Source organism: Saccostrea echinata, unplaced genomic scaffold (genome assembly GCF_033153115.1).
Source record: "Saccostrea echinata isolate AGI-Se365-2 ecotype Australia unplaced genomic scaffold, CSIRO_AGI_Sech_v1 ptg000027l, whole genome shotgun sequence".
NCBI classification, from domain to species: Eukaryota; Metazoa; Mollusca; class Bivalvia; order Ostreida; family Ostreidae; genus Saccostrea; species Saccostrea echinata.
Window position 1 is genome coordinate 10,394,884 of NW_026889776.1, and position 12,780 is coordinate 10,407,663.

At 33.1% G+C, this 12,780-nt stretch overlaps 1 long non-coding RNA gene across 2 annotated transcripts in view; it reads left to right on the forward strand.

Moving 5' to 3' along the window:
- LOC133193365 (uncharacterized) overlaps positions 1 to 8,363 on the forward strand; it is a 103,366-nt gene extending 95,003 nt beyond the window's left edge. For both annotated transcript variants that reach the window (XR_009721918.1, XR_009721917.1), the window contains exons 6-8: positions 649 to 713; positions 7,411 to 7,473; positions 8,092 to 8,363. This is a non-coding gene — a long non-coding RNA (uncharacterized LOC133193365). The remainder of the gene's footprint in view (positions 1 to 648; positions 714 to 7,410; positions 7,474 to 8,091) is intronic.
- Positions 8,364 to 12,780: the final 4,417 nt, after the last annotated feature.

Genomic DNA, 12,780 nt, shown 5'->3' on the forward strand with positions numbered 1-12,780 from the left:
TTATAGTGTTCAGGATAAGAGGTTTTTTTTATACAGATCAATTGTACATACACTAATGATGTACAAGATAGTTGAGTTTTGATTTTTTAATGTGCAAATCAGTTGTACATTTGGAAGAGAGTTGATAAGTGTTTGGACTTTGTTTTGGATCATTTATGACAAATATACTAGTTGTTGGTATTTTTGATTTTTTTGTCAACTCTTGCATAAAGGGTTCATTTTATTTGTCCAGAAAGCTCCTATATATCTAAACCTAAGGACTTTTTTCCTGAATGTTTTTACATCATTGATATTCATGGCACCTTGGTTTGGTTTTTGGTCATTTATGAAAAAGATACAAACTGTTGAACATGTCAATTTGATGCAAAATATTACTTTAAGGGTACAACATTTCTGTAGACAATACCTTCTTCAGTTTTCTGCTAAAAGAAATCCCATGAAAGGGAATATAGGTTTCTAATTGATCAAGTCTAATGAACATACAGCAGAGATGCCAATATGCTTGAAGTTTGATTTTTGGTCATTGATAAGAAAATACCATGTGATAAATTTAGCCATTTAATGTGTTATATTGCTTACAAGTGTACATGATTTTTCCAGACAACTCCTTCAACAGTTTTAAAGATAACATTTATTTTTATTTTGCAGATCAAAGAAACGTACATGGGAAATGAATATGATGCTTCGACTTTGATTTTTGATCATCTATAAAGGTACCAGTTGTTAAAATTAGTCACATCATTTTGATGCAAAATATTGCATACTGGGTTCAACATTTGTTCGGATAACTTCTGCAGCAGTTTTTACAATCAGAAGTTTTTGGTTTGCAGATCAAAAGTACATACATTAAGTATTTGCGTAGTACTTGGATTTAGACTACTGATCATTTATGCTTCAAATAGCAGTTATTGAACTTCAGTCATTTTTGTGCTGCATAATATAAGAGAGTACAACATTTGTTTGGATACATCTTGCTAAATTGTTGAAAATAAGAAATTAATATTGTGCAGGTAAATTGTACATTACATGTATTAGGGATCTACTGGTTACTTTAATTTTGAATTCTAATGTGTGATAGGGGAAAATAGTAGTGGATGAATCTGGTTATTTTTCCAGAGTACTCCTACAATTGGGGATCAATTATCTATCCCTGAAAAATAAACTTGGTACCTAAATTTTGACTTTTGATCATTTAGGAGAGGGATATTAGCAGATGAACTGGGTGAATTTTATGCAAAGTATTGATTACAGTGCTCATCATTTATCCAGTTCTCTTCTCTTATAGTGTTCAGGATAAGAGGTTTTTTTTTATACAGATCAATTGTACATACACTAATGATGTACAAGATAGTTGAGTTTTGATTTCAGATCATTTATAGGGGAAATAGCAGTTGTTGAACTTAGTCATTTGTATGTATAATGTAGCTTTTACATCGTTTTTCAGGATAAGCACTCTAACAGTTTTCAAAATCAGAAGATGTTTGTTTTGCAGATGAGGTTATAAACTTTCATTAAAGATGTGCATGGTGCTGTGATTTTGAATTTAGATCATTTTTGGGAAATGAACGGTTGTTGAACTTCATCAGTTTCGGTGCCAAATATTGCTTATTTTGGCATATGATATGTCTGGATAATCCCATCAACAGTTTTCAAAGTAAGGAGTTTGTTGTGCAGAGAAGCTGTACATATTTATATAAGAGATATGTTTAGTGCATTGATTTTGATTTTTGATTAGTGACTGGGAAAATACCAGATGTTTGTGCAAAATATTTCTTATAGGGTATTGCATCCTACAGTTTTTGGGATAGGATTTTTTTAATGTGCAAATCAGTTGTACATTTGGAAGAGAGTTGATAAGTGTTTGGACTTTGTTTTGGATCATTTATGACAAGAATATTAGTTGTTGGTATTCTATTTTTTATGCCAACTATTGCATAGAGGGTTCTTTTTATTAGCTCTTCTTATCCAAAGGCTCAAAGAGTTAATGCTATGGCCATTTGTGCGGTGTGCGTAAACTTTTTAGAATATGGGCCATAACTCAAGAACCCCTTGGCCAATTGTTGTGAAATTTGTCACAGGGTATCCTTGGCGCAAGGACTCCCTATTGTACTAAAACTAGGGTTGAGACCCTTAAGCAAGGGGAGATAATTAGGAAAATGGAAACAAAAGTACTGGTTGCTAAAAAATCTTCTTCTCAAGATCCACTGGGCAGATTATCACCAAACTTAAACAAAGGGATGAGGATATGTTGTAGATTAAAAATTGTTCAAGGCATCACCCTGGGGCAAAGGGCGTGGTCTCAAGGTCACTTCAAAGTTGACCAAAAATTACATTTTATTAAAATGTTGATATTTTTGCTTATTAAAAGGACTAGGATCATCAAATCTTGTAAGTTGATGCATTTAAGGACCTCATATCATGTTGACTTAAAAGTAAGTCACAGTGGCCTACTTTTTAAATTTTGCGACCATTCTTTATCAAAATGATTTAGAGGCATATTTTGAACAATTTAAGTCCTATTATCATCAAACTTTGTCAGTTGATGTATGTTTGGTCATCAAAGTACGTCAACTAAAAAGTAGGTCAGCTTGACCTACTTTTTGAATTTTATGGTTAATCTTTTACAAAACAATTCAGGTCAATAATTTGATTATTGAGAGGTTCAGAATCATGGAATCTTGCAAGATGATGCATCTTGGGGCCATAAAACATATGTATTAAAAAGTAGGTCACAGTAACCAACTTTTTGAACTTTGCAGGCATGCGATTTCAAAGTGTTTTAGAGGCATAATTTGGACATTTTAAGGCCTATGATCATAAAACTTTGTAAGTTTATGTATCTTGGGTCATCGTAGTAGGTCGACTGAAAAGTAGGTCACCGTGATCTACTTTTCAATTTATATGACTATAATTAAATATTTCAAGTACTAATTGGCTTAGAATCATCAAACTTTGTCAGTTGATGCATCTTGGGTCTTTGGAGTAGGTCAACTGAAAAGTAGGTCACCATGACCTACTTTTGAAAATGTATGGCTTTAATTAAATATTTCAGAAACCAATTTGCTTAGAATCATCAAACTTTGTCAGTTGATGCATCTTGGGTCCTTGGAGTACGACAACTGAAAAGTAGGTCACCCTGACCTACTTTTGAAATTTTATGGCTGTATTTAATATTTTTGGTGTACTATACGGATTTGAATCATCAAATAGAAGTGATACCGTAGGTTGTACAGTTTATTAGAAGAGCGATTCAAGGCCCTTGGGCCTCTTGTTTGTCTAGATAGCTACTACATATCTAAACCTAAGAACTTTTTCCTATATGTTTTTATATCAATGATATGCATATCCCCCCATGGCACCTTGGTTTGGTTTTAGGTCACATTTGTAAAAGATACAAACTGTTGAACATGTCAATTTGATGCAAAATATTATTTTTAGGGTACAACAATTCTGCAGATAATTTCTCCCTCAGTTTTCTGCTAAAAGAAATCCCATGAAAGGGAATATAGGTTTCTAATTGTTCAAGTCTAATGAACATACAATAGAGATGAACATGAGACTTTGATTTTGATTTTGGTCATTGACAAGAAACTACCAGTTGATAAATTTGGCCATTTAATTTTTTTTTTATTATTATTATTATTATTATTATTATTTTTTGCATACAAGTGTACATGATTTTTCTAAATAACTCCTTCAACAGTTTTAAAGATATCATTTTTTTTAAAAAAATTAAAAAAAAAAAAAAAAAAACAACATACAGCAGATATTAATATGACGCTTCAACTTTGATTTTTGATCATCTATAAAGGTACTGGTTTTTAAAATCAGTCATTTTGATGCAAAATATTGCACACTGGGTTCATTGTTTACTCCGATAAGTTCTCCAATAGTTTTCATAATAAGAAGTTTTGGTTTGGAGATCATTTTGTTTGTACAGTTAGTATTTGCTTAGTACTTGGTTTTAGACTACTAATCATTATGGTTCAGATAGCAATTATTGAACTTCAGTCATTTTTGTGCAAAATAAAAGAGAATACAACATTTGTTTGGGTACATCCTACTTGTACATATACATTCTATTTTCCAGAGTACTCCCACAATTTGTTTGGGTACATCCTACTTGTACATATACATTCTATTTTCCAGAGTACTCCCACAATTGTTGAACAATTATCTATCATAAATGAACATGGTACCTAAATTCTAGATTTTTGATTATTTAGGAGAGAAAAATAGGAATTTTTTATTGTGCAAATCAGTTGTACATTTGGAAGAGAAGTGTATGGATATAGTTTTTGATCTTCTATGACAAAAATACGAGTTGTTGGTATTCTTGATTTTTATGCCACCTCTTGTATATAGGGTTAAATATTTTTGTTCTGACAGCCCTACGCTTCTTAATCTAAGAACTTATTTTCCCAAATATTTTTACATGATACATAAGCATGGCACCTTGGTTTGATTTTTGGTCATTTGTGAAGAAGATACAAGCTGTTGAACATAGTCAATTTGATGCAAAATATTACTTTTAGGGTATAACATTTCTGCAGATTTGTCCTTTTTCTGTTTACTGCTAAAAGAAATCTATAAGAGGGATAATATGTTTTTATTGTTAAAGTCTAATGAACATAAATTAAAGTCAAATGAGCTTACATTAGATATGAACATTGTACTTGGATTTTGATTTTTGATTATTGATATCATAAGAAAATACCTGTTGATAAATATATCCATTTGATGTGTTATATTGCTTACATTTGTACTTCTGAGCCAAAGGCTCAAAGAGCTAATGCTATATCCATTTGTGCGGTGTGCGTAAACTTTCTAGAATGTGGGCCATAACTCAAGAACCCCTTTGCCAATTATTGTCAAATTTGTCACAGGGTATCCTTGACCGAAAGACTCCCGTTTATATTAAATCTAAGGTTGTGACCCTTAAACAAAGAGAGATAATTTGGTTAATAAAACCAAAAGTACTGGTTGCTAAAAATCTTCTCAAAAAACCACGGGGCAGATTATCACCAAACTTACACATTAGGTTGAGGATATGTTGTAGATTAAAATTTGCAAGGGGAATTGCCCTGGGGCAAAGGCATGATCTCATGGTCACATCAAAGTTGACCAAATATTACATTTTATTAAAATGTTAATATTTTGCTTACTGCAAGGTCTACGATCATTAATCTTTATAAGTTGATGCATCTTGGGTCATCGGAGTACGTCAACTAAAAGAAGGTCACCTTGACCTACTTTTTGAATTTTATGGCTAATCTTTTAAAAACATTGAATTTCATTAATTCGAATGCTGAGAGGTTTAGAATCATTTAATCTTGTAAGATGATGCGCCATGAAACAAATTTATGAAAAAGTAGGTCACCTTGACCTACATTTTGAACTTTGCAGGCATTCGATTTCAAAGCGTTTTAGAGGCATATTTTGGACATTTCAAGGCCTATGATCATGAAACTTTGTAAGTTGATGCATCTTTGGTCCTCGAAAAACGTCAACTGAAAAGTAGGTCACCATGACCTACTTTTGAAATTTTTTTGTTATATTTAAATATTTTGAGTACTATTTGGTTTGGAATCATCAAACTTTTTCAGTTGGTGCATCTTGGGTCTTTGGAGTAAGTTAACTGAAAAGAAGGTCACCGTGATCTACTTTTGAAATTGTATGGCTTTATTTAAATTTCAGGTACTATTTGGTTTTGAATCATCAAACTTTGTCAGTTGATGCATCATCGGTCCGCAGAGTTAGTCGACTAAAAAGTAGCTCGCTGTGACCTATATTTGAAATTTTATGGCTTTATTTAAATATATCAGGTACTAATTGATTTAGAAGCATCAAATTTTGTAAGTGGGTGCATCTTTTGTCTTTGGAGTATGTCGAATATGTAGATCACTCTGACCTACTCTTGGAATTTTAAGGCTATATTTGAATAATTTCGTGTACTTATTTGCTTAGAGTCATCAAAAATTGTTGGTTAATGTATATTGGATGTTAGGAGTACGTCGACTAAGAAGTAGGTCACTGTGACTTGATTAAATATTTTTTCAGGTACTAATTGGCTTAGAATCATCAATCTTTGTCAGTTGATGCATCTTGGGTCCTCAAAGTATGTCAACTGAAAAGTAGGTCACTGTGACGTACTGTTGAAATTTTATGGTTATAAATTAGATATTTTTAGGTATCAATTGGCTAAGAATCATCAAACTTTGTCAGTTGTTGCATCTTGGGTCCTCAGAGTATGTCAACTGAAAAGTAAGTCATTTTGACCTACTTTTGAAATTTTATGGCTTTATATGAATATTTCAGGTACTGTTTGGCTTAGAATCATCAATTTTAGATAGTTGCTGCATCTTGGGTCCGCAGAAAATGATGAATAGGTCATCATGACCTATCTCAGGTGCTAATTGACTTAGAATCATCTTGGGTTCTCAGAGTGTTTTATATAAAATGACCTACTTTCTGAATTTAAAGGTGCTTAAACACAGATTTGAAGTTAATATTTTCTCAAATTTTCTGTATAATATCACGACTTATATATTGCAGTAGCATTTCACACGAAAATATAATTAAAAACTTATTTTATCTGGAAATTATTGGAACTACGAATTCCTGGACGCGTTTGATTTACACATCCTTGCACTTTCACAAATTTTATCTTTATCCCTAACATTTAAGAAAAGAAGCGATTTTGTTGTGTATTAATGAAAAATATTACATCTGTAATCCAGAAAATTCAGAGTAGAAATGTGCGAAAGCAAACCCCCTCACTAATATTGTCAGCCCGTGCTCAGTGGTGTGTACAGAGTTTAACAAATTGAATACACCCGTGAAACATAAACTGTTTTTGTAAACAGGGCACGAGCTCTGTTATTGTTAATGTTTACGATTCACCGGGTGTGTTTAATTGTTAAAGTCTGCACACACCACTGAGCACGGACTGACAATACTGTGAGTGGGTTTTGCTTTCGAACATTTCTACTCTGAATTCTTTGGATTATAGTTTTAATATTTTTCATTAATACACAACAAAATCGCCACTTTTCTTAAGTACTAAGAATAAAATTAAAATTTGTGAAAGTGCAAGGATGTGTCAATCAAAGGCGTTCAGAAATTTGAAGTTTCAATAACTACGAGATGAAATAAGATTTTTATTATATTTAAGTATGAAATGCTATAGCAACATAGAAGTCATGAAATTATACAGAAAATTTGAGAAAATATTAACTTCAAATCTGTGTCCAAGCACCTCTAAGGGCTTTATCTAAATATATAGGATACTTAGAGGCTTCAAATAGAAGTGATAGGTTATACAATTTATCACAAGCGCATTTCAGAGCCCTTGGGCCTATTGTTCTAGATAACTGCTTCAACAGTTTTATATTTTTTTTAATATTGCAGATTCAGTATATGATATACATCAGAGAGAAGCATGATGCTTGATTTTGACTGTCTATTTGAAAGGTACCAATTGATCTTATTCATTTCTAATTCAAATATTGCTTGTAAGTTTCATCATTTGTTTAGATAGCTTTCATATTTTATGAAATTGAGAACTTATTTTTTCAAATAATTATGTGTACGTCAGTGATTTTTATTGCACCTTGATTTGGGTTTTTGGTCATTTAGAAAAATACAAGCTGTTGAACGTTGTCAATTTGATGCATAATATTGCACTTAGGGTAATTTCTCCTTTGGTTTTTCTTTTTGAAAGGTTTTCCATTAAAGGGGATTTAAGTTTTTTTTTTTAAATTGAAATCACTATTCAATGGAGATGAACATGGAACTTGTATTTTGGTTTTTCATCATTTAAAAAAGAAATCGCATTTTTAAATTTAGTTGGTAAACTTTTTAAGAACTCATTTTTATGCAAAATGTTGCATTTTTTGATAACTTCTGCAACAGTTTTCAAGAATATACGTTTTTGTCATGCAGATCAACTGTACATACATCAAAGATGTTCATTGAAATATGATTTTAATACATCATTTAATGGGGGAAATCACAGTTGTTAAATTGAGTCATTTTTATCGGAATGTTTGATATATCTTTTTTCAGTTTTTTTAAAATCATCTTTTGCAGTTTGATTTTGGCTTGGATTACCAAAGAATCTGACAAAAAATGAGGACATTTCATGCGACCAGGATAAGATGCTGCTTGCAATCGGCATTGCTGATCATTCACGGACAAGAGCATCAGGAGTTCAAGCTAATACAATCCGTAATTGCCTCTAAATACCGCATGGGGAAGAGCTAGACACCAAAATGTTGTTATTTTTCGTAAAGCTGTGAATATTGACTTGATTACTCATTATACAATACAAAATAAAGTTCTTATTGTTCAGAAAAAAATTATCTTATTTGGAGTTATATTCCTAGATAACTCTCTTTGAAAAAAAATGCTTATGAATACTTTAAAGGGAAGGACCTAGAGAAATTTTATTTTAAGAAAACTTTGAAAATGGACCAAATTGCTCATCACATTAAACTTCTTTGAATAGTGGCTATACCTGTAGAATCCCTATTTGTCAAATTTATCACAGAGTATCCTTGGCCAAAGGACTTTCATTTGTACCTAAAATTTGGATATAACCCTTTTACAAAGGGAGATAATTAGGAAAATAAAAGTGGATGCGAACATATTTCAAGAACCACTGGGCAGAATATCACCAAATTTACACAGGGTGAGGAGGTGTTGTAGATATATATTTGTACAAGATATCACCCTGATAAAGTCACGGCAAAGTCATGGCCTCAAGGTAACTTAAAATGTGACCTAAATTAATATTTTGTTAAAACTTTAATATTTTGGCCACTATTGTGACTAGGATAATCAAATTTTGTAAGTTGATGCATCGTATGTACTCATGTCATTCTGACTCAAACGTAAGTCATGGTGATGTAATTTTTTAATTGAGAAGGTATTTATTTTCAAATTGATTTTATACATACCTTATACAAGACTATGATCATCAAAACTTGTCAGTATATGCATCATGGGGGCGATAAAGAGTGTCAATCAAAAGTTATGTCACCGTTACGTACTTTGTTAACTTTATGGCTAATCATTTTAAAACGATCTAGTTTATTATTTCTGATACTGAGAGGTTTAAATCATCAACCCTTTTAAGTTGGTGCATCGTGGGACCTTGAAACTTATTTTTGAAAATGTCAGGCAGTCTGACTTTCTTTTTGAATTTCCTGACATTCGCTTTCATTTTGTATAAATTTCATATTTTTGACAATGTGAAGGCTAGGACAATCCATTATTGTCAGTTGATAAATGCGAAGGCCGTGAAGTGTATCAACCAAAGAAATGGGCACAATGACCAACATAGGATATAGGATATCATGGTTATATTAAAAGTTCATTGTTTTTGGTTAACAAGCTTTGAAGACCAAAGGTGTGTCAACTGCCAATTTCTGATGATTCTAAGCCTTTTATTATTTGAAATATTAAGATATGACCAAAAAATATTGAAAATAATTATTACAGTTACTTACTTTTTTGGTAGCACAATCTGAAGACCCAATATAGGTCAAACAACAAAGTTTGATGATTCTAAGACTCGTATTATATGAAAATTATACATACATGTACATGTACTGACTTGATTCTTCAAAAGTAGAATTGAAGTTAGGGGGCGCATAAAGTAGGCCGGGGGTCTGGGGACCACCCTGAGGCCTCCAGTGGGTCCAGGGCGAAGCCCTGGTAGGGGCCCAGGGAGCGAAGCCCCAAGAAGCTTCTGGGTTCTAGAGATTTTGTAGGGTATAAATGAAGTCTACCGAGAAGACATTTTTGCATTTTCTCGATGAAACTATTATTTATGCTAACTTTGACAATTTTAAGGGGGGAGGTAATTAATTCATTGTGTGTTTTATTAATTGAATTAAATTTCATTAAGTTGACAGAACCTAGGACGGTCTGTAAGTACAAGTTTAGGTATAGATTGGGGTAAAATAATCTGAAATACAAATGGTTAGGTTATAGTTTAAAAAGATCAAAGATCATCGGATGCCTTAATAGAGGAATTTCACATTCTGAAGAGTTGTCTCCCCTTGTTGACGTAACGCTTATTTTTCTCACTTTAGTCCTTTGTAAGTTAGCCTGTAAATATTTCCAAACTTCAAACGCTATCGGGCAATTTTCATCCTTTCATGTATTTCCTATGGGGCAACATGAAAAAAACATTACAAACATATTCATATAAATTTAATTTCTAAGAGTTTGTAACGGTGTAGCCTTACGCAGGCTGACCCCAGATTGACTCGCAAAAGGAAATAACTTTAGTAAATGTGAAAGTCGTCCCTGGGGGGTCTGCATTCCCATTCCCTTGATACTAAAATAATCTGAATCAGATAGCTATAAATAAATTTGGAAACCTCAAAGCCATCTTTGTATTATGACATATCAAATGGAACACTCTCCCTCAGTTTCCCCGCCCATTCCCTGTCCCTGAAGTGTCAAAAGATCATGTAACTTAAAAATAGTTAAAAAAAAACTTTTCCATTTGACTATACATAATTTTGTTTCTTGTGTTATTATGTCCGTATTGTATTCAAAGGTGCATCAATAATAAGTTTGCTTGACATTCCATTCATGAATTTGATTGATTGATTGATTGTATGTTATATTACGTCCCATTCGAGAATTTTTCACTCATATAGAGACATCACCATATACCGGTGAAGGGTTTCAAATTTTGACCTTTACTCGGCACTTAGGGCCATTGAGCAGTGAGGGATTTTTATCGTGCCAACGCCTACCTTGACACGGGGCCTCAGTTTTTAAGGTCTCATCCGAAGGACCCGCAACTTTCACTTCAAACTGCACATAGCGAAGGAACAGTTACTACCCATTTTTTATCGACTTGGGTCAGTCGCGGCCGAGATTCTAACTCACGATCTCCCGATCACGGAGCGAGCGCTCTACCGACTGAGCTACCGTGAACGTCTTCCATGATTTTGGATCAACCCACTCTTTTAGAATTATGAATGAAAATTATTCAGATCGAGAGATGCACTATTAAACTATTTATATATTAATTCACATTTTTTAAAATGTCAAAACCAAGTACTGATTTGCGTACATGAACAAACTGGGTGGGGACTGGGAAGGGGAAACGGGGGGGGGGGGGGGATATTAGCCCCACTTCTGACTTGTCATCATTATTTACTATGTTGATATAAACATTTTAAGATTGATTAAGGTCTTGCATCTTTAAATTGTAGTTGAATTAGCTATACTAGTTTAGCTTTATTTTGATACTCAAAACACCTTGATTATAATTAGCTATTTATATAAATTTATCATACTATTTTCTGAAATGTGCAGTTTTTTTTTTTCAACGTGGATAAAAGTCATACTATGGTGACATGGAATACATTTTCAGCTTTGAACTATTCTGAAAACAATGCATGAAAATGCATGAAAAAAAAAAACTGCTTTTCAAATATTGTAGCTCTTTTTTTTAGGACTTGTGATTTAACATAAGTTTTCGGCTCACTTTAGCTTTTCTGATCACATTTTGTCTGTCGTCCGTCTGTCCGTCTGTAGACTTTTTCACATTTTTTATTTCTTCTCTATAACCACAGGGCTAATTTCAACCAACCTTGCCATAAAGCATCCTTTGAGTAAAGGGGATTCAAGTTTGTTCAAATGAAGGGCCACACCCTCTTTCAAGGGGAAATAATTAAGAATTGGTGAAAAATTGGTGGTATCAGAACCACTGGGCCAAAAACGTTAAAACTTATATGTAACGTTCTTTACATAATGTAAATATAAGTTTGTTCAAATCAAGAACCCCTGGGGTAGGGTGGGGCAACATTGGGGGATCCAAAGTTTTTCGTAGAAATATGCAGGGAAAAAATTTCATAAATCTTCTTCTCAAGAACAGCAAGGGCATTATTAGTCATATTGAAAAGGAAAAATCCTCAGATAGTGTAGATTCAAGTTTTTTTTTTTTTCAAATCATGATCCCCAGAGGTAGGGTGGGGCCATAATAAGGGATCAAAGTTTTACATAGAAATAAAGGGCAAAAAATCTTTAAAATTCTTCTTAAGAACAACAAGACCATGATTAGTCATATCAATATGAAAACTGCTCAAGTAGTGTAGATTCAAGTTTGTACAAATCATGACCCCATGGTAGGGTGGGGCCACTTTGTGGGATCAAAGCTTTACATAGGATTATATATAAAGGCAGAAATCTTCTTATTGACAAGAACAGCAAAGTCATGATTAGTCATATTAATATGAAAGCATCCTCAGGTAGTGTATATAGATTAAATTTTGTTGACATCTTGAACCCCCCCCCGGGGGGGGGGAGTTAGCTGAGGCAATTGAGGGGTATTTTCTCTCTTTCAGACATCTACGTGGGCCAAAAAATTAAATGGAATAATATTAGAAATTTTTTTTTTTGTTACGCCCCGCCATGAATAGGGCCGGGGCATATAGAGTTTGTCATGTCCGTCTTCCGTCCTTCCGTCTGTCCTTTCTTCGTGCTTTGCATTTAGCTCAGTTTAAAGCTCAGTGTCAAAGACACTATTCAAGATATTTTGACAAACTTCGTATTCTGATACATATTGATGAAAGCTATCGACTGCATCAGCATGTTTGGAATTTGACTTTTCCTTTGACCTTGACCTCACTATTTTAAATTAGTGTTTCGCTTCAGTTTTAAATAAATCATTCAAGACATTTTTATCAAACTTAATATGCTGGTACGTATTAGTGAGAACTATTCTACTGCATAAAAAATTTGACCTTGCAC